Source organism: Dermacentor silvarum, chromosome 4, assembly GCF_013339745.2.
Source record: "Dermacentor silvarum isolate Dsil-2018 chromosome 4, BIME_Dsil_1.4, whole genome shotgun sequence".
Classification (NCBI taxonomy): Eukaryota; Metazoa; Arthropoda; class Arachnida; order Ixodida; family Ixodidae; genus Dermacentor; species Dermacentor silvarum.
In genome coordinates this window covers 10,202,488-10,225,146 of record NC_051157.2, presented here as the reverse complement: position 1 = coordinate 10,225,146, position 22,659 = coordinate 10,202,488, and the positions used below count along the sequence as shown (strand labels likewise).

General features: G+C 45.3%; 1 protein-coding gene across 2 annotated transcripts in view; it reads right to left on the bottom strand.

Moving 5' to 3' along the window:
• The window catches only part of LOC119448119 (gamma-aminobutyric acid type B receptor subunit 2), a 209,174-nt gene that overhangs the window by 69,017 nt on the left and 117,498 nt on the right, over positions 1-22,659 (bottom strand). The window lies entirely within an intron of this gene.

Sequence of the window (22,659 nt, the reverse complement as noted above, 5' to 3'; positions counted from 1 at the left end):
CTCAAAGCGGCACGTAAGTCGTATCTTGACACGATAAATGAGAACTTTACAAGCCGTGCGATGAAGCTAAAATAGACGGGATTTATGAAATGTACACGTTCCTTGCAAGGAGACTGTAATATAAGCAATGACAATGATAGGGTTAGGGTGGCTCTAAACGAAGGTCAAGCAAGGCGTAGAAGCAGAAAGCGCACGAATGTAGCTGCTTTGGTTGGTGTAGTTATCAGTAGCGCCAAAATGATTCAGCAACATTGCTAAACTGGTAAAGAAAGGTAGGAACAAGGAAAACTGGATGAAAATGTGTTTGTGCTTATAAGAAAGAATGGAAGCTTGGGGGATGCAAAACATGTTGATCACATGTTGCTACATGCGGCCATGCTTGCAATGAGTAAACAGGTCCGTGTGTCAGTAAACAACGCTTACATTCAATTGGCTGATATTGATTGATTGATTGATTGATTGCTTTATTCGCTTCGTTACAGTACAGTGTAACAGGAGGCGGAGGGAAAAGCCGTTAAAATGACGGCTTCAGGGATCATCCGCCCCCTTTGTGAAGAATGGCAGCAGCTGAAGGAAATCACAATATCACAGCACTTTTTTTAAACTGTCACATTGTTTTACGTAAAGATCAAGCCATAAAGGAAAACTGAAAACATAGTTTATATATAGCTTATACAACAAAGAGACCGGCTGCAATCTTCTGCACTTAAATAAATTGCTACATAGTTTATACAACAAAAAGAGCCGCTAATTCTGCGACACTTAAATGAGACACATCGATACCTGTGCTAATGTAATAATTTAAAGTTCGCGGAATTATGCGCACCTTGCAGAGCAGTGAAAACACTGTATTTATGAACCACTTTATTTGTGACAGCTCAATTGTGCTTTGAACTGTTTATTGTCGGAAGCATAAACATGCGATATCACAGAAACATTTCCTACAGAGAAATAGGAAATGGGCCGATAAATGTTTAAGTCATCCGTCAATTATTGTGTCAAAAAAAGTTCAATTTCTTGAATGTCACATGACTTCTGTGGTGCTCACAGCACACACGTAGAAATGAGATAAAGGAGAAGCAGCGACAGAAGTACTTTCAGGATATCACTCTCTTTATGTGTCTTACTTTCTTAGCAAGTGTACGCTGTGAACAACACCGAAATGAAGCGTTACCAGCTCGCCCAAGCTTTAACACTAGTGACGTGTTTGTGTGTGTGCCCGGATTCAGAATAAGCTCAGTTGCGATTGAGCACTATATACCGCAAAATAATTTACACTCTTAAACGTGAATAAGGGTGTAATTAGGTTTAGAACTCACACTATTACATTCTTATGGGTCTGGTTATAGACATATTTACACTGTTATTCACTTTAAAGTGTGTTAATTGTTTTACAGTGTAGTTTGCGCCAATTTGCACGTGTCCGTCGTCTTGTGTGCAAGCTGCAGTTCAGCCATGACAAACACATGCTGTCATTGCAGCACTGCCAAAGAGAACAGTTATTAGCAATACCATTTTCGAAAGGTGGGCCTCTCGAAACAAATAACGTACAGTGACAACGATTTGACAATGCTATTACGAGAGTAACGTTACACCCCAGTGCACCCTTACGTGGCATTTGCATTCTGTTAAAGTTTACCTCCACAATGCGTTAGGGATACAGACACACTCCATTACGGATCTAGCGTGAACTTATACGTAAAGAAACGGCAAAAAACAGAAACAAGTCACCAGATCTACTAATTCTGTGCCGAGTCTACGCCATCAAAGCATCAACTTGCCCAACAAGAAGCTTTGCTGCACACACATATTCAGGGAAAGCTACTAATGTTAGATTGAGCCTTGATGAATCATTGGAACTTTAAAACTATTTGGTCAAATGGTTAGAAAATACGTGTTACCTGCCATTCCAGACATGTTCCCTTCTGTTTTCTATCCGCATACAATTAAACAAAGAAAGAAAAAAAAAAAAGAAAAGGTCACGGAATTTCTGGCATAATCGCCCGAGACTGGCTTGTGCATCAGATTTGGACGCACAGCGGCCGAAATAACTTCCCTCGGGCTACTGAGCCGATGGATCGCTGCAAAACCGCTGATGACCATTTGCGAAGTTGTGTGAAGCCAATTAAGACAAGCGAGCAAGGGCTCATGGAAATGAGCCGGGCAACGTGCGCGCTGGTGCTGGGGCGCAATCTGTGTGGCGGCCCTCCACGGTCGTCCATTTGCATAACTCGAGGGCATTATACAGCATGCGGGCCGTGAATGCACACTTGGCGCGTTCTGTATACATACGCGGCAGGTTCGCACGCGCTGGCATGTCCACCACGCATGCACATGCCAAAGCAGTCGCGACGGGGCGACCGTTACGACCTCGCAGTTCCTTCGGCTCCGTGAGGGAACCAAGCACGTGAACACACGCGCGCACATTGAAGGAGCGGGGAGGAGGGCTCTTCGTCAAAAACCAAATTTGCAAGTCGCCCCACGAATTTTCCCTTCGAGCAAGTGGGATAGACATAAGGGGGGCGAAGGGAACGAAAGACATGCAGACTGGAGGAACACGACGCGAAATTTAGAAGGAGTGAGCGGGAATCTTGAGAAAAGAATGCTCAACATTATTTTACTCAGTAATCAGTAAACGAACCTCAATCCCCGTTCTTTACCTGTTACCACGTAGTAACCATTGCCAACAGTCGTAGCTTTGGGACAGACAAGAAGCCTGCGAGCCTGAAGTTTATTGGCGTGTGCTCACAATAGAGAGCAGTGATTCTAATCGCCGTTTTGTTGTTCCCCTGCGGTGCTACCATGTCACCACGTTCGCATTTTTTGCTCAGTGATACCCGTGCATGCACCGTCCACATATTTAGCCACCCTGGAATCTGCGCTTCTTAAACGACCAACATACTGTGTGCGTGTCAACAGAGCGCCAGTCAAGTTCGGCTACGAAGTACATACACACTTGCTAACGAGAGTATAATCCTACCTTCTCACTTTCGTCAGAATAGAGAGTTGAAGAAGAGGAAACGAAGCGCCAAATTTAGTGCAGGATGTTGTAGTGTTACGGAGCTAACAATTACAATTGAGTGTACTATGCATCCAGCCTTGCCACCGCACTATACAGTGTCGTTCCTTCTTTTCCCTCTTGAGACGGGTTTCAATCGCCGCGCGCGCCCTTCCCCAAGTTTCAGACATTCGCGCTATCTATTCATTGAATAATTGTAGGCCTCCGTCGTTAGTTTTCGTTGAAATGGGGCACTCCGGCAGAGAGAGATTGAGCAAACTAGCTAAAAAATTATGTGTATTTAGGAGAAGCATGCAGAAACCACCGACGATGATTGACAATGTAAGCGCATAGCCGGAAGATTCTAGAAAGCTATTCACTTCATTAAAGGAATGACGAGCTTAATAGCGCATCTCCCAACCATGAAAGCGTATATTTGTTGCAGTGAGGATATCTAGACAGCGTTTGTTGTTTCATTGTGCAATTCCGTAGGGAACAGCCGTTATCAAGCACATCTGTAGCGGTCGTGTGTATAGGTGGCTGTACAGAAGAGTCCGATTCGTCGTACGTGTGTTGTCTCCCGCAGCATGCCACGGGGAAAGAAGGTGGCGGGAGAAGAAGAGGGCTGTGCTTCCCGATCGCTCTGCCACAGCATGCTCATCTTCACAATAGCTCTAGCGAGACAGCAGGGGCGGTGAAAGTTCGACCCCCGCCAGCTACGAACCACCACGGAAACAGGCGAAAGAGCCGAAGAAAACTATTCGCTTTAAAAGAACAGTGAAACTCAGATGTGCTAGACGAGACACCTAGACCTAGACGCAGGGACGGCGATCGTCGGATGGAACACCACGGCTAACCATTGGCGGTCTTGCATATCAAACAGATCTGATAAATGCGGGTCCGCTATGGTAAAGCAAGAACGCCCGTGACGCAGTAACTGTATTAACGCGAGAGCGTTAAGGGCCCCGTGTCGCAGAAAATCCGGCGTCGGCGTCGGAGTAAGCACCGGCGTCGTTGGCGGAAATAATCATGCCGAACCACATCATCCCGAACCACCCCGACCGGGCAGGCCATTGGCGTGGCGCAAGGCGTTAGTGAACAAAAATTGAATTTCTCAAAGTAAAATCCGTCAGAAAAATCGTGAAGTACGACTTAACCACAACCTACAAACGTGATAGCGTGGGATTTTAATTTGAATATGCGAGAAAACAGCCCGATAAGCTGCCAGGGAGCTTCGAATGCTATCGCGTTCCACTCTTAAAGGAGAAGCTTAAGCGTTCTACAATTTTTTTTTGATACCGCCAGTGAGTTTTGCTCTAGAGCTGGAACTAAGGGCTGATAAAATAAACGAAAATTAAACATAATAGGTGCGGTAAGGGACACTGGCGAATCGCAGAGGTCGTGCGACCAAGTTGGTCGCAAATGGTCGCTTTTGTCGAAGCCTTGAAAAGCCAATTACTCGGATCATTCATTCACCGCCAGATTGTTCAGTCATGGGGCTGCAGTCGCCAATCTACTGAACCAATCAGCGGTACCAGAGCAGGGCGACTGTATACGCTGATGATTATTTTACGTGGCGATGAAGGTGTGAGCAGACGTGAATGGCATCAATCGCGAGACATTTCGGTGTGGCTACGAGCAGGTTGAGGTTGCCGGTGGGCAACGGTCGTCGTGAGTCTCTCCTTGGTCGCCAGTCGCGGTCGTCCGACCTCTGTCAAGCGCCCGTGTGGATGAACCCTAAAAGTACAGAACCAAATGTGCACCGCGCAGTGACAAAATCGAAAGAAAGTATCGCAGGGTGTCGCATTTGCTTTGATAGGCGTGCTTACAATGACTAATGAAGAAGCTTACCAGAAGGAAGAAAGAAAGCAGCTACACATGCGATGGAAAACGTTGCGCTTCACCGGCATGCCTCTATTAGATGCTTAGTTATCTTTCGACGTTCTTGTGATGTAATAAAAACGAGGAGAATTTCCGTAACCATTTTACAAAAAAATTTACTTTCATGCGTATATTGTCAAAAGCTCTCTCGTCTACAACGCCCACCGTCCTACGAAGAAAGCTGTTGGCCGAAAGAACTCTCGCGATGCGGGTGGACGTATTCGCGTACGCTCGCATCATGCCCAATCTCGAGCTGCCATCCTTCGAATCGTCACTCTTTTCGACACGCCCGACAGGAGCCATCTGCGGCGGACAGTGAGCGAGGAGGTCACAGACGTAGACGGTGTACAAAAACGAAGGTGTCGCGAGGAGCTGAAGAGGACCGTGCCAATATTGACGGAGCAGTACGGACTACTGCTCCGTGGAGTGGTGGCCTTGGCTTGAGTGGACCCTGTGCGACGTGAGAACGCGGTGCGGGCGCCCATAACAAAAACGTTAATGGGCAAGAGCGCTAGGAAGAAATACGGTAGAGCTCTGTCCATCCTGTTCTAAAGGATAAACATACTATAGCTCCGTCCAACTGTCTCTCGTTGCATTTTCTGCTGGTTCAGGGCCAATGTCATTCTGCTTCTGAGTTACAGGATTGATTCCCGGTAGTAGTGACAGCATACCAATGGCTGAGAAGTGCAAGAACGACCTTTGTGTTAACGCTAGAGAACCCAACGTGACCAAAATCAGTTTACATACCTGCTAGAACATCACTCCTGTGTTGCGATATTATGGTGAACTCAGTACTGCGCTCCTTGTTATTAGCGGTAAGCAGGCTATCATTACAAGCACAGATGACGAACTTTCGTACTAAGAAAGCTGAAAAAAGAAACAGTGCCAGGAAAAAGCAAGGTCAAACATTATACGTGTCCAGGTGTGTTCAACGGCCCAAAGTTGATTTAAAGCGCTACAAATTATTTTCGGGCACCATCAATCATACAGTACATTCAAAGACAACACACTGGCTTCATGCATGGTCTAATTTCAATTTCTCAGTGCTGCTTGTTAGATCTAGAAGTGCCACGAGTTGCGTTTAACTCCTAGTTGTGTTGAAGCACAACTTGCTCCATATGTCACTGTTACGTAATTATGCACCTGTGTGCACGATGATTTTTCAAATATTGGCACAATTATACAAGATTCCCGAAAACGTGGAGCGCGAGGCCATTTCGCTCCCGATGTGGAACGTCCCCGAGTAAACAAATAAATGATTATTACTAGGTGCAACATCACGTCGAGACCTGAAGCGCTAGCAAAGTAGGAGTAATGGCAACTCCAGACCTTGGCTCCATATGTATCCTGCCGTGAAAACACAACCCAAAATAAAAAGGACGCTGTGAGCACACACACAAGTGAAGACGGATGCGCCTTTTTCTTTGCTGCTTTCGGCATTTTCGGTGCAGCTTTTCCTGGTGCATGCGACATTTTTTCCTCCCATGAACAAGCGCACTTCCATGGACGAAAAAGAGAATGAATGGACAAGAATATCTGTGTTCGCCTTGATGCGGGGCGTAGCGCTTACACGGAACGGACTCCTCCCTTTATGGTCGTCACCACAATGCATCGAAGGGACCAGTTTCGGCGGCTGTGTTCACCCGTATAGTCAAATATTTCGGGATACGGAAAAGGTGTCAAGACGAGCGATGGCCCTGAGGCGTATTGTGCATCGATTATTCACGCGCAAGCGAGGTGAACCGAGGCCTATCGGTGCCGATAAGACCGGTCGTTGGGTTCGGAGGCGAAGCGTGCGTCTTCGACGGGGACCGAGCGCCGCTTCCTGTTCAAGCCGCAGAGTTATTTTATTACCCGCCCTCCAGCAACCCGGTTGCGGCCTCGAGGGGTAATACGCCTCGAAAGCACGTCGCACGAAATGGCGAACCACAGGAACTGGGTGGAAGATGAATTGAGTGTGCTTACGTCATGTGCCTGTTAGCGTGTTCTAAACTATTTCCTGCGTGAACGTCGTGCACAGGTGGCGGACCGGAAGAAAGATCTCTCTCTTCGCGCCCATAGACTCCTGCCTTGCAAAGAGTGGTAGGGGATGTTTGATATTCATCGAAGACGTTGATGTATCATGAAACTGGGCTGTTTCTCGCAGGAGTGAAACAAAGAAAACAAAGGTTCCATCTGTCACGGACACTATAGGATGCCGATCTAAAGAATCGCAAAGAACATAGACCACTCGGCCAAAGCTACGAGTATATGCACACACTAAACCTTCAATGCACTGTGCTATAGAACATCTGGAATCATGTACTAGCATTCCGTCGCCCACATTATTTTCTACTAATTTGCGCGGCAGTCCACAATGAGCAGGGTGCCTTATTGCTGACTTGCTCTGGTGCTTATGAAGACGTGCACCTACCGTGCAATCACATGTTACGCGATCAAGCAAACGTAATGGCGCTGGGTGGTCGGTTTGAAATTGTTTTATTTCGCAGACGTCAGTGCGAATTTATAGCTATTCATATATTTTACGAACTGCTATCTCTGTTTTATTTCGCAGACATCAGTGCGAATTTATAGCTATTTATACATTTAAAACAACCACTCGGCGACGTATAATAAGCTTCTTATTATTAGCAGAGGGCGCACCACTGTGATAGGTTTCAGCGGGTAGTTACATGAATAGAGACCTAAGGATCTATAATGTACAACTATTACAACATGTTTTTATTTTAGTCTCTTGACGTCAAACTTACGTAAACGCCGTCGCAAGCGTCGGGCGGTGACTCGCAGCGTTGTTTGAACAGGCCAATAAAACGCTCGTCACTTGTATTTGATTTCAAAGCAAACAGCATTGCCTTATTTGACACGTATTTCTCATCTAATTGGCTGACCAGAGGCGAGGAGCCTGCAGAAGTGGAGAGGGATTCGGTGGGGCCGGGCTAGCACAGTGAAAGTAGATAATCTGAGGAGTTTCTGATTGTGAACACTGCCAGACGCCTGAAACGCTGGAACACACATTGTGTGATTGCCCAGCATATACCCTGGAGAGAAAGACATTGGAAGGTTCCTTAGCCAGCGTCGGCCGGCAACTACTATCGGAGGACGCTATTCTCGGCCCATGGCCTGACACTACAACTTCAATGCGGGCAACTAAAGCGCTGTTTAAGTTTCTGCAGGACACGAAGCTAGACGAGCGGCTCCAGTAGGGCCACCGTCTAATGTACATAAGCACTCACCACTCCTCTCCACCACAGTACTTTCACTCCCCTTCCCTCCTCCCCAGTACAGAGTCACAGACTAGAGCACGCTAGCTCAGGTCGACCTTTCTGTATTTCCTTTCAATAAAATCTATCTATCTATCTGATGAGTTTGGTGCCAGCGTCTGCGATTGGGCCACTTCTTCTTGCTTAGCTTTCAGTACCTGGTAGAATATCGCGGCGGCGTGCAAACGAAGGTTAGAAATTCAACTAAAACGGATCCTCAGCGAAGAAAATTTGGCAGAGCGATGTCGTTAATGTGCCGAAAGGGCTCGACAACGTTATACTGCCACGCGAGAATGGTTATTATACGCACATAAATCCATTTACCCCGGCAAGCTCCGAGTAGCCAGTACCAGAGCGATCGGCGGGCAGCCATATTTTATTCATTCCGGAACGGGTTTGACCAGTCGTGGGGGGTTGATTGCAGGAATGGAGTACAAAAGTTTGCAACAGCTTTACGTTAATCATCATTATCAGTCCTATAATTATGTCCACTGCAGGGAGAAGGCCTCTCCCTGGGATCTCCAATTACCCCTGTCTCGCGCTAGTCGATTCCAACTTGAGCCTGCAAATTTCCTAACTTCGTCACCCCACCTAGTTTTCTGCCGTCCTTGAGTGCGCTTCCCTTCTCTTGGTACCCATTCTGTAACTCTAATGGTCTACCGGTTATCTATCCTACGCATTAAATGGCCTTGCGCAGCTACATTTTTCTCTCTTAATGTCAATTAGAATATCGGCTATCCTCGTTCGCTCTCTGATCCACACCGCTCACTTCCTAGCTCTTAACATTAGGCCTAACATTTTTCGTTTCATCGCTCTTTGTGCGGTCCTTAACTTGTTCTCGAGCTTCTTTGTTAACCTCCAAGTTTCTGCCCCATATGTTAGCACCCGTAGAATGCAATGATTGTACACTTTTCTCTTCAACGACAGTGGTAATCTCCCAGTCAGGATTTGGTAATGCCTGCCATATGTACTCCAACCCAATTTTATTCTTCTGTATATTTCTTTATCATGATCAGGGTCCCCTGTGAGCAACTGACCTAGATAAACGTACTCCTTTACAGAGTGTAGAGGTTGACTGGCGATCCTGAATTATTGTTCCATTGCCAGGCTATTGAACATTATATTTATCTTTTGCATATTATTCAACCCCACTCTTACACTTTCTCGGTTAAGGTCCTCAATCATTTGTTGCAATTCATCCCCATTGTTGCTGAATAGGACAATGTCATCTGCAAACCGAAGATTGCTGCGATATTCGCCGTTGATCCTCACTCCTAAGCGTTCCCAGCCTAATGGCTTGAATACTACTTCTAAGCATGCCGTGAATAGCATCGGAGAGATTGTGTCTCCTTGCCTGACCCCTTTTTTGATAGGTAACTTTCTACTTTTCTTATGGAGAACCAAGGTAGCTGTGGAATCTGTGTAGATATTCCCCGAGATAATCACGTATGTCTCCTGTTCTCCTTGATTACGCAATGCCTCTATGACGGCTGGTATCTCTACTGAATCAAATGCATTTTCATAATCTGTGAAAGCCATATAGAGAGGTTGATTGTACTCCGCAGATTTTTCGATTACCTGATTGATGACATGGATGTGATCCATCATAAAATATCCCTTCCTTAAGCCAGCCTATTCTCTTGGTTGATTGAAGTGAAGCGTTCCCTGATTCTATTGGAAATTATCCTGGAGAAGTATTTTATACGATACTGAAAGCAAGCTAATCGGTTTATAATTCTTCAATTCTTTAGCCTCTCCTTTCTTATGGATTAGTATAATGTTGGTATTCTTCCAGTTTCTGGAACACTTGAAGTCATGAGGCATTGTGCATAATGTGCGGCCAGCTTTTCAAGCATGATGTCTCCTCCATTTTTGATTAAATTGACTGCCATTCCACCTTCCCCAGCCGTTTTTTCCCGGAGTAATGTCTTGCAAGGCCCTTCTAACTTCATCGCTGGTTACATAGGGAACCTCTGTATCCTGTTCATCACCTACTTCGAATGAAAGTAGATTGGTTGCTCTGGGAACTGTACAGGTCAGTATAGAATTCTTCCGCTGCTTTTACTATGTCATCGAAATTGCTGATGATATTACCCTGCTTATCTTTCAGTGCATACATCTTGCCTTGTTCTATACAAGTTTTCGTCTCACTGATTTCATACTGCGTCTATATTTTACGGCTTCCTCAATATTTCCCACGTTGTAATTTCGAATATCCCTTACTTTCTGCTGTTGATCAGATTCGACAGTTCAACGAATTCTGTTTGATCTCTTGAGTTTCACACTTTCATGCTTTGTTGTTCCTTTATTAGGTTATTTGTTACTTGGGAGAACTTACCTACTGGTTGCCTTGGTGCCTTACCTCCCACTTGAATTGCTGCTTCTGAGATCAGCCTAATTACGGTTTCATTCATTACCTCTATGTTATCTCAATCTTTCTGTTCTAAAGCTGCATATTTGTTTGCGAGCACCAGCCTGAATTCTTCTGCTTTTACCCTTACAGTGTCTAGGTTGGCCTGTTTCTTCTTGACTAATTTTACTCTTTCTCTCTTCAAAGTGAGGGAAATCCTAGACAAGACTCACCTATGATCACCGTATTTTACTATAATATTTCTACATCCTGCACTATAGTGGGATCAGAAGAGAGTATGAAATCTATTTCCTTTCTTGTTTCTACATTAGGGCTTTTCCAGGTCCACTTCCTGTTGCTCCGCTTTCCGAAGAATGTATTGATTATTCGGAGCCTATTCTTTTCTGTGAATTCTACCAACATCTCTCCTCTAGCGTTCTTAGAATCGATGCCGTAGTTTCCAATTGCTTGTTCACCAGCCTGCTTTCCCCCCACTTTTGCATTGAAGTCGCCCATGACTACAGTATAATGAGTTTGCACCTTTCTCATCGCTTATTCACAATTTTCATAAATCCGTTCTATTTCTCCACCATCGTGACTGTAGGTTGTGGCGTAATGTTGTACTACCTTTATTCTATACCTCCTATTCAGCTTTATTACGACGACTGCTAACCTCTCTTTAATGCTGTAGAATTCGTCAATGGTGCCTGCTATGTCCTTATGTATTAGAAATACTACCCCGTATTCTATTTTATCTGGAAGCCTTCTGTAGCAGAGGACGTGGCCGTTAGTCAGCCCTGTATAAGCCTCACCAGTTCTTATAACCTCACTAAGGCCAATAATATCCCAGCCAATAGCCCTGCTAAGCGAGCCTCACTCGAGAGCATTCACGTGTTGAACATTGCCAGGTTCAGTTTCCAGTGGCGGCCTGTCCGGATCCAGAGATTCTTAGCACCCTCTGCCGCGTAGCAGGTCTGACCGCCGCCTTGGTCAGGTGCTCCGTATATCCGCACGGGACTGAGGGCCGTGGGTTAATTGCAGGGGTCATTTCCAGGGAGGACAGTTCCTTTACGTTATAGTGTCCCAAAACAACACAAATACCAGCGCTTCTAAATTCTACAAAGCATACCGTGATGAAAGGGAAGTTGTAAGGTCTTTGTCGCAATTAATAAATGCAGTTCTGTGAGATACTACAAGTTGTTTTGTATAATAAAACGAATGTGACAAAAGTGAATGAATTGTGATAAAGGTAAGTGGGTCGAGTCACTGCAACATAGATGCAGCGCTTAAAATGTGAAAATGCACAAGCATTCGTACGCCCATTCATAAGATTTACTTCTAATACAGGACCGCCACGTCTCACAGCTTTCCATAATCCGCAATGCACGAAAGAGGTGGTCTGATGAGGATATTAAGCTGGTGCAAGAGAGAGCGCTTATTTCTACGTTGACTTGCACCAGATGATTTCACTCGCTTTTTTTAGAGCTTAGAACATGTATAATCATTTATGCTCGCTACCCAGAGCACAAATTTTAATATGGCCATTTCGCGCTCAGCTTGCGAGATAACGTTGCGCTCGCTTGTTTTTTTCAAGTCAAGATCCTCTGAACGATCATTTCTACTTCAGAGGCGAATATTACAGTGTAGATTTGCGTATAGATAGGCACCATTCAGAAAACGGTCCTGTCTATCTGTCAACTCAATGAACCTCTGGACATTACTGAGCGCCGACTGCTGCGCGCCGACTGAGCGTCGTGGAATTTTACTGCCCATTAAATCTAAATGGCTGAAGTTCCGTAAGCAAGAAAAGGTATCCGAGTCTGAGCTGCCGCTTTCGCTCATTTCAGTACTTTAAGGCACGCTTCAGGTATGCTTTTTGCCTTAGCTTTAAAAGTGAATAAACTTCTATATCTGACCCAGATTCTTTGTGTGAATTTTACATTCTCTTACCACCAGCAGTATTCAGTATTCAAAACGCACCCTTTAAGAATCATGTCGACACTATTGAAGAAACTGCAAGCGTTATATAAGGTTAAAATGGATCTGGTAACAGGCAAAAGCGAGGTTCCAGGATGCAAAAATAACTCCAAAACGTTCTGAAAATTGCGCTGTGGTAAAATTCATAGCATTGCCCCCTATCGTTTATGACACCAGGAAATATAACACTTCGCACTTGACTACAAGTAGGTTTCAGAAGGTCCGACGCTTATTTTTTGAAAACTCGGCACATTTCTATTGACTTTTGCCTAAACATATAATTTCACATTCCTTCGGCGACTGGTTTATTTGCATAATGCTCGTGATGCTTTCCTGTAAGTATTTCGTCCAAATTAGTAGTTACTGGTATTTATCTTTTCTTGAGTTATTATTTACATAATTGTTGACCTAACCCGAAAGAAACGTACCACACAAGTTGGTAACATTCATGACATTAAAGAGTAGAGCATGTGGAGCGAAATGTCATATTTTCCCACATCACTTCAGTTGATAGTATTCGCGCGCCCTTGGCGTCACCGTTGTGCCCTTGTTATAGTGCCTGATTCGAAATCATGGGCGTCTTGCCTGTTTTCGCTATATTGTCTGGCCAGCCAAACGCCTTGTGAGCGCCTGTTGCCGCGAATGTTCACAGTGCATTTTTACCCGAGGCTTAGTAATTTATTTTACCTGCTCAGTAGGATCTGCGACAAACATTTTAAAGGGCGTAAATTTAACGATCGCAATTTAGGTAAGGAACACTGTACTGTGATTAGCGATCTCCAAAGGCGCATTAATTTGGGTTCTAAAGGGGTGTGACGTTGGCTCCACTTCGTTCTTTGAAGCAATAAGAAGCAATAAAACGACAGGTTTCTTTCAATAAAACTTCGTACACAAGGCCAAAGTTATAACAAGCATCCGTAGAAAACCATTGTCTGCTTCTTTTGTGCTCATTCACTGATCACTGGAAGAAGAGAAAACGGTGCGGTGAGCCCACGCAAACATCGCTCGGCACATGGCAGTATTGGTGAGATTATAGGCCTCGAAATGCAAGTAAAGGCGCAGAGCGAAAGAGGACGCCATGAGAATTCCAGCACGAGTTCACAGCCGCACCCATACGCGGCAGTGAAATCTGTCACACAAACGTACGCGTCATGCATATGGCACGGATGAGTACAACCAGTCGAAGAATAAACTGAATATCAATATCCGCGTTGTTAATTCCGCTAATTTTCGATAAGTTGTAGGCTTAATCTGTCAGTGTGTGTGTGTGTGTTTGTGTGTGCGTGTGCGTGTGCGTGTGTGTGTGTGTGCGTGTGCGTGTGCGTGTGCGTGTGCGTGTGTGTGTGTGTGTGTGTGTGTGTGTGTGTGTGTGTGTGTGTGTGTGTGTGTGCGCGTGTGCATGCATACGTACATATTTCGGAGCTCCATTTTCACTCGGCCCTTCGTAGTGGCAATGGCAAGTTTTCTAAATTTTCTGCTTCATTTTGCTTGGCAGATGTGGCATGCCATCATGCGCTGTAGCCGACGACTCGATTAATATTAGTGACCTTTCAAAGCACGTATGCGTATATTACACACCTAGAACAAAAAGCGCGTGAGGTCAGATTCATTTCGTAACGGGACTTCCCAGCTCACTGACACACGCCAGTCATAGATCATTCTCAAGTATGCGGCCAGATTTGTGTGCAAAACGTAGTGGTAATTCATTTTCACATGACACGTTTGAAGCATTTACCTACGCTGACAGTCACGAAGTCCGACATCCGACATGAAGCTGCTGCGTCACGGAAAAAAAAAATTCAGTCATTGACCTACGGGGTAAGGACGACCAAAAATCTGTTTTTTTTAACACTTTATCAGCGCTTTCCTTAACTATTAAGCGATTTCATAAAAGGCAATCGAAATAATCTTAGGCGTTGCGAAATACACCTAAGTGGCACGCCAGGGCACCTGCTATAGGCGCACCCCTGTGTCCCAAGATGATCATCGCCATCGCCCATATGAAAAAAGGACCGAGTTAAATCATACGCATCCGCCAAAAGCTGGGAGCAGCAATAACCCTCTCCACGTAGCCCTTAAAAACACGTTGTTTACAATTATATCCCTGCTTCTATTTTTTTTTAGAAATCGTTGTTGCGAACGAACGCCGCAGAAAACGTCATGCAGAAAAAAAATTTTCTCTTGGCACGCACATTCATGCAAGGAAACGTGAAAGAGAAGACGCTAGAAAACATTACTTGAGGCCCCAGAGAATGGGCGCACTCGCGGCATTTTTTCCCCTTTCGTTCAGAAAGAGATTCCGTGACAAGGAAAATGGAGCCTCGCCATCAGCCGAGGCTGGAGCCACTGCGCATTTATCGGTCGGGTTCGGGCAACGCTGCCAGTGAAAACATGTGGCGTCTGCCGCACGATTTCCGAAATCGGCCGCCTTTTTTTTTTTTTTTTTGCTTTTGAAAACTTGTCGTTAGATGTGAGCTCCACTTCAGGTGAGCAGCTAACTTTTTTTATTATTATTGTATACCTTGAGCAAGACTACTTACTTCACTTGCTTCTTTTTAAAATGTTTTACGTGCCCTGCCTGCTTCTTCAAGCGTTATTTTATTCACTGTTTTACATAAAAAATTATGGTTTCAAATTGTGCATATGTAATGTTATATAGGCGTCTTTTTTCTGAGCGCAGGAGAGAGAGAGAGAGAAAATAAAAAAGGAAAGGCCCGGAGGTTAACCAGGTTGCACCTGGTTTGCTACCCTACACTGAGGGAGGGGCAAGATGGCAGAAAAGAAAGAAAAGGAAAAGGAAGCAGAAAGAACTATGCTGTATGATCCAGGTGACTCTTTCTTTGCGTATCGAAGCTTCAAACACACAGAAAGACGATATATTACCCATTTGTATCAATGAGTCAGCGAAATGCAGCTTTATAGAGATAAAATTGAGCAACAGGAAGCATTCTCAGATGCAATGAGGTCCAGACAGATTTATAACAAATGGTGTAAGTTAGGTCCGTCGTCGATTTATCTGCTCCAAAGATAGCTGCTCCAAAGATAGATGCATCTATCTTGCACAGCATCTGGTGGTACAGACAGATATGGTAACTGAAGCTGACTTTCGCGCACCAGTTCCAAAAAAAAAAAAAAGAAAGATAAGCTCATCTCGCAGCTCATGCAGCCACGCACAAATTTGCAAGACAGGCGCCATCGCTTCCGAAATCTCCAGCGTGGCAAATGGCGCATTCCTGATAACGTAACATCCTTGGATGCTGAATAACGTAGATTTTGGAGGCCATTGTGTTGTGTGTGTGTTTGTTTGATGTGCTAGTCGCGGTAGATCTCACAGAGATGGACACCCGCTGAGACCGGCCAAACTAAAAGGAATTCAAGACGCAGCTCACTACAATTTCATCAATGACCTTTACAAAATGAGAGATCGTGAAAAAGTCAAGAAACGATAGTAGAAATTCAAGATCACGCTGTTCGATGTCTGTGAAGTGCATTTTGCTAAAAGGTTATGCAGCTCTGGGGGAATTCTTTCTCTCTGCTTCTTTGGGCCCCCCCTTTTTTTTTCTTCTCTTTTAAGATTGCCTCTTCCTTGTTTCATTTTACTTTCCGCATGACTACCACAGTTTGCACTCCGACAGGTATGGGTTGCGCTTTACGGCGTGCGATCCAAGTGAGGAGGAGGAGGAGGAGGAAAAGAAGGAAGGAAAGAGGTCACCCCGACGCACATCCGGTTTGCCACACTACAAAGGGAAAGGGGTTTAAAAGGATGAAAAGAAGGAAAGGAGAGAGAGAGAGAAGAAGGTACTCTCAGTGTGAGCTGAGTAAACCCTGAATAGCGAATGAGCTCCCTATACTATCTTCCCTTCATTGTACCTTCTCTTTATTTTGCTGTACAACATTAAGACACATCAATTAGCCCGATAGGCCTGCCTAAGACTTACTGAATGAGGGAAGCTGCTAATTCCTCGCGGATGGATTTCGTGCAACGTTCATTTTGTTTTCCTCGAGCTCAGTTATGCGCGAGGCCTGGTTAGCGAAGCGCGAAGGCAGCACCTTTCTTCAGAATCGGCGAAGAAATACTCATTTTTTCACAATGAAAAAGCCATTCACCTTAATCTACCCCCTTTTTGCACAGATATCCCCACTCCTTTTACCATGTGACGCCTACGTGAGCGCCAATATAAATGGATTACTCGTCGTTTCGAAAGCGATTTCTCTTTTCGCCGCGTTCATCTCGCCAAGCAAGAGCCTCGCTTAATTCAGCAGGCAAGAAGTAATCCAACAGAAATCATGCTCAATGATATGCCATTCCGTGGCGCCGTCCAGCGCTGTTATCTCAGTGTTTCCGTTTCCAGCATCATTCTTCCTGTCCGTGATTCGAGAAGGTGGCTGCAAGCTTATTGGCGCTACTTTGTGGTCGTCGTTGTTATCTTGAATTAGATAAAGGGAGGTACAGGAAACACTAATGGTGCGCTCCTGCCACATTAGGCGTGTTATGTACATTATGAATTTGTCCCTTCTTTCACAAAATAAAGCAACCGCCTCGTCTGAATATACTAGGTGGTGTGTAAACAGGTGGGACCGGGCGGTGACTTATTCAGGCATTAGCGAGACAAACGAGAAAGACAAATCTTCATGTGGGCCAGTTGACGATGATACATGGTTTTCTTTGGCGCCATGAGTGCCCAAATAGCGCCAAGTGGAGAAGTTGAAAGAAGAACGTTCAAAGAGTACAGAACCCAGCGTCCTACAATTCCTAACAATCCTAAATGTCCCATCAATCGGTGAGCATAATGATGCCACCGAATTCTTCAATTTCAAGGGAGAGAAGGTGAATGAACACGAAACAAAATTAAGTGAGAGAATATTATGTTCAAAGCCAGTGCAACTATAGTTATCTGCTGTGGGCGAGCTGCGCGCCTTAGTCTGCAAGGTGTACCAGCTAACGCAGGGAAAGCTAATAAAGACAATATAGAAATACAGGATATGATGGTCGGACTGGCGGTGTTTTGTTAGCATTCAATTTGGGGGCACAGGGAATATTATTTTGTCGGTTATCATTGATTCGCTAAATAGTGAAAACTAGGTCCTCAAGCTAACGAAATACGTGTACTGTATTGAGCGAGCTCCAATGTGAAAATGCGCATCGCACTAGAAAACATCACATTCAGTAGTTTACAGATCGCTCAATCTTACCTAGCTCCTTTTCTTCGCGTGTCAAAGCTGGGGATAAAAGGCGGACAAGGATGCGAAGTGAGCGCGAGCCCGTGCGCCTCGCACGCGCGACAGCAGCGCTCTCAAAAGCCATCTTAAAGGACAGCACTCGACGGCTAACCTGATCGTCGCGTAAATGTGACAAACTAGCTCGCTGCTGCTGCTGAGACCGAAGTTTAAAAAATTAAATTATGGGGTTTTACGTGCCAAAATCACGATTTGATTATGGGGCACGCCGTAATGGGGGACTCCGGAATAATTTGGATCACCTGGGGATCTTTAACGTGCACCCAAATCTACGTACACATGTGTTTTCGCCTTTCATCCCCATCGAAATGCGGCCGCCGTGGCCGGGATTCGATCCCGCGACTTCGCCAGAATTGTTACACATAATAAAACCCTAGGCGCTTACTTTTCAGGAGACAAACATGTTAGTTTCATGGTTACAAACAAAACTCGGTGCTAAGACAAGGGAAGAAGAAAGACGTGTACGAGACGAGCGCTCTCACAAGCAAAATTTTTATTGAAATCTACCCGGAATATATGCACATACAGAAGCAGAAAGTAGAAGGAAAACAACAATAACAAACCACAACCCAGCGGAAAAGCGAGTAAAGTCACACGTCACACACTGTCAATCGGCCCCACACGCTGTCTATAACGATTCATCACTGTATTTTGATATCACCGATATTTTGTATCATGTAATGTTGCGATTCCTGACTAACAAATGCGCCTTTATGTTTCTTAAGGAAAAAAGGCCTCTGTTCATGAGTAGCTTGGTCCCTGCTCTCGTACAAAATTGAGCATCTGCTAATAACTCCTCCTTGCCCGGTTATCATTCATTGTTTGCTTGTACCTTAAAACTATGCTGCTCTTGTATGTCGACAACGGCATCAGAAATTACTAGGAAATTACTTCTTTTGCAAAAACGAGCTGTTCGTACCATACCTAATGCCTGGTATCTCTTTCACACTAAAGCGCTTTTCAGCCAGCATAACTTTGTTCGTGCTAACTCTTTGTGTCTGTACAGGCTTTGTCACTCCTGTAGAATAAGTTTGTTAAATAATAATAATAATAATAATAATAATAATAATAATAATAATAATAATAATAATAATAATAATAATAATAATAATAATAATAATAATAATAATAATAATAATAATAATGATAAAAGAACCGCATTAAGTAATTTATCGCTGTCGTGAAAAAAAATGCTGGTTTATTTGACATGAAATCCTGAAATCTGGAAAATTGACAGATGTTGCCTGTTGCCCTATAACTATGACACACAAATGATAAAATGCAGACCTCCAGCCATAACAAATAAAATTGACCAAACAAGTGACGTAGATATTCATATAGTTAACTTCAGTAACTGGTGTTGGTATTTATGTGAATAGCGTAAATTAGCTTTCGTTACTCTCATTATATCACTCTTTCTTCTTTCTAATTCCCACGAATATGCATTTTGCCTTTTTCTTTTATGTGCGCTTATTAACATTATTTTTTTTATAATGCGTTGTTTTCCATTACTGTTACAAGTCTTTACTGTTATTTGTATTTGGTGATGCTACTTGAGAGTTACTTTCTGTGACGTGCGGTAGAATATAATGTTCATATACGCATATGCGCGTGTGTGTGCGTGTATACTTGCACTTCACAGCAACTTTTCATTGCTACCTATCCCCAATGGTCGCACTGTAGGAAATACTGTGTATATATTGTATGTAACCCTGTGTGCTGACCGACAAAATAGTGCGAGTAAGTAACTTTCGGTTCTGCGCAATAAAGCAACATTTCTATTAGAATATTAACATACATTATACTGTCGGCTCATGGGTACCCCTATACTAATGGCATATCGCATTATAATAAACGGATTGTTTGATTTACTTGATTGTCCTTGACGTAGCCTTTCCGTACGCGAAACTGTGTGTGCACCCTGTGTTGGCCCATCCTCCGGAATGGGTGAGTGACAACGGAACACAAGAGGCACAGAATCGAGAGCGCTGCTGTCAGGCCCGCCGCCACGTACTCACTTGGCGATCGCGCATTGCGGCACAACTATGAAACGCGAGAAAAATAAATAGGGTTAGTGTAGCGAGCTGAAACCACGGAATATGACGGTTTAGAATGCGACGCACAATTTCACGTTCGAGCTTAGGCTATTATGCAAGCAAGTTATAATTTCTTAAATAATTTTCACTGATCAGCTAATCAAGGATAAAATATTCCCCAGTTTGCGCAAGACGAATGCTAAGAAAACACAATTGGTCCCATCTTCGTATCGCGTAGCATGTTTTTTTTTAAAGCTTGGTCCGCGTTAGCTGGCCCTGTTTATAGTTTGTTGCTCAGGCAGAAAGATCTGACGCCGTATAGATACCTTCCACTTTGTCTTTATATCCACGGTTTCGAATGATGGCGTTTAAAGGAAAACCCGAAATCCTGGCCCAATTAAATCGCGTATCCATTCGAAAAGAAGTCATGCCTGTAGACTTTGTAGATCTGATCAACTTGTGCCAACGTCTCTATGTGCCCACGTCACCGCGTAGCTCTTTCACCTCGACGCGAGATAAACTGCAGATGCAGAACTGCAGGTAAGAACCGCTGTTCGAAGAAGCCCTTTGACACCGACTTGGAGCATTGCTCATGTACCTCTCGGTCTGTGCTAGTCTTCAATGAAGCTCTTTGATGCCAACTTGAGTCACTGCGCATGTGCCAGTAGGTGCGTGCCGCTCTTCAATTACCGTCTTTGACGCCAACTTGGCTAACTAGGTGGCATCACTGGGAATGTGCTGTTCTACAATGACGAAAAAGATCCCTCCAATTTCTCCGATGCTGAGCGGAATCGAACCCACGTCACAAAGTTTCCTCAAGGTCAGCAACCCGGTGGATTACCGGGCTGTGCCACAAGTGCACTGGGTAGGTGCCGCTTTTCAGTGAACGCCTTTCACGTCAACGCTGTAGCGAGCTGCGCCATGAATGCACTGGGTGTGTGCCGCTGTTCAAGGAACCTCCTCTTGCCAAGTTAGGTCGCCGAGTATGTGCCATTGAGTGTGTGGCACAGTTCTCGTCTAAGGTCCCTGTATTTTTCGTCGGCACAGGCGCGCCTCGCTTCTCGTCTCGGAGGCCACTTCTCGGCAGCGCCACTAGATGGTGCAGCGTGTCCAGGAAGAAGCTCGAGATATGTATCGGGAAGCGTTGCGCATACACACGGACAAACGCAGGAAAAAGGAGACGTAAACGGATAGAGCGCAATGAGGATGTGAGCCCATGTTTTATAGCATTAAGATTTTAGGCAGGATTAATGACAAAACAGCCCGTGAGCTTTTAGAAGCTTTTTATATCAAGGAAAAAGGCGATGCTTGCGTAAGTGACACTTCGGTTACCTTGTATCAAGCGGAAAATAATTTTCTGCGCAGCTTCTGTAGATTTGAGGTGGGCTTGATTTGCAAACCCCCCCCCCCTCCCTTTCCCATTTTTTTATTTTCCCCCTTCCTTTTTGGGGCCCGTGTTAAAGCTGCACTATATATTGCAGCTTCTACACAAAAATGCCAGGCCTGCGCGGCACACGCAGCACAGTCACAGCGTAAGCTAGACGAGCGTTTCGACAGTACTACCTAGTAATTTGAATGAATGCGTCAGGAACGCGCTTGGGACGCCGTCGCGCGTGCAACCCGACGCGTTCCATCGCCGATGGCTCGCGCCGTTCGGCCGAGCCAAGCGGCCGACAATGTAACTACGCCTGACACATTCGCTCCCATTGCAACGCGCTCGACGCGGCCTGCTTGGGACGCCGTCGCGCATGCAAGCCGACTCGTTCCATTGCCGATGGTTAGCGCCTTTCCCGCTTTCGGATAGCAAGCGCTTGCGTGACTCAGTGGTAGAGTATCCGCCTCCCACGCAGCGGGCCTGCGTTCGATCCCGGCGGAGAGCGGGTACTTTTTTTTTTTTTTGCATGCGATAGCGGCTACGGGGTGGCGGCGGCGGCATCATCGCGACCCGATACGGCTATTGGAATGAGCCCATAACAGCTTACGCTGTATTAAAACCAGCTGATATTGCGCTCTATCCGTTTACGTCTCCTTTTTCCCGTGTTTGTCCGTGTGTAAGCGCAACGCTTTCCGATACAGCTATGCACCAACTCGGCCAGGAAGAAGTTCTTCTAAGCTCGAGAAAGAAGCCTGGCTACCGCATGGCGCGTTTCTCAGCGTTCGCACGCACCGTTGCCACATGCATTCCGGTTGCCACTTCAGCCTTCGCCGCGTGGGCACTAGATGGTGCCAAGTAGGGAAGAGCGAAACAGGAGTCCCGCTGCAGTACACGCCTGGTACATAACTCGTCTCGACGGTGACAATACGTTGTGTGCCTGTATTGACTCAATGATAACGCATTACCGTCCACATTCATCGTGAGATGCCGCAATTTGTTCACCCCTCCTGCCTTTCACTTCTTACCGCTGTCTACCTTCAAGTTATTTCACTTTGGCTTGAACAGAAACGCTGCAGCGCCGCGCATCATCCAATTTCCACCGAATGGCTCGTGCACCGCGACGAGCTATACTTTGCCTTCAACCGAAAAAAAGCATTAAAGAATGCAATGGCCTCGCGCTTCACCGCAGTGAGAGTTTCGAAGCACGGACAGAAAGGCGGACATGGTAGGTGGCGATTACGGCGAGCTGTTAACTGCAAAGGTCAATAAAGAAAGGGCGCTTGTGTTCGCCGCTTGTGAGCGCCACGACGAGCGGGCTTGGCGCTGTGCACCACCAGCACCTTTCAAAGGCCGCGCTCAAATCGTCCTCACCGACATCACCAGCATGGCGCAAGAATGTCAGCGGTGCAGCAGCGCCGTATACAGGTTGAAACTGCTTTCGTAAAGAAAGTGAATGAAACATTGTCACATATTCGGCATCTTTTTTTTTCTTCGTCGAAAATTACGGGTGCAATCGGAGACCCAGCAGTTTTTACACACGAAAA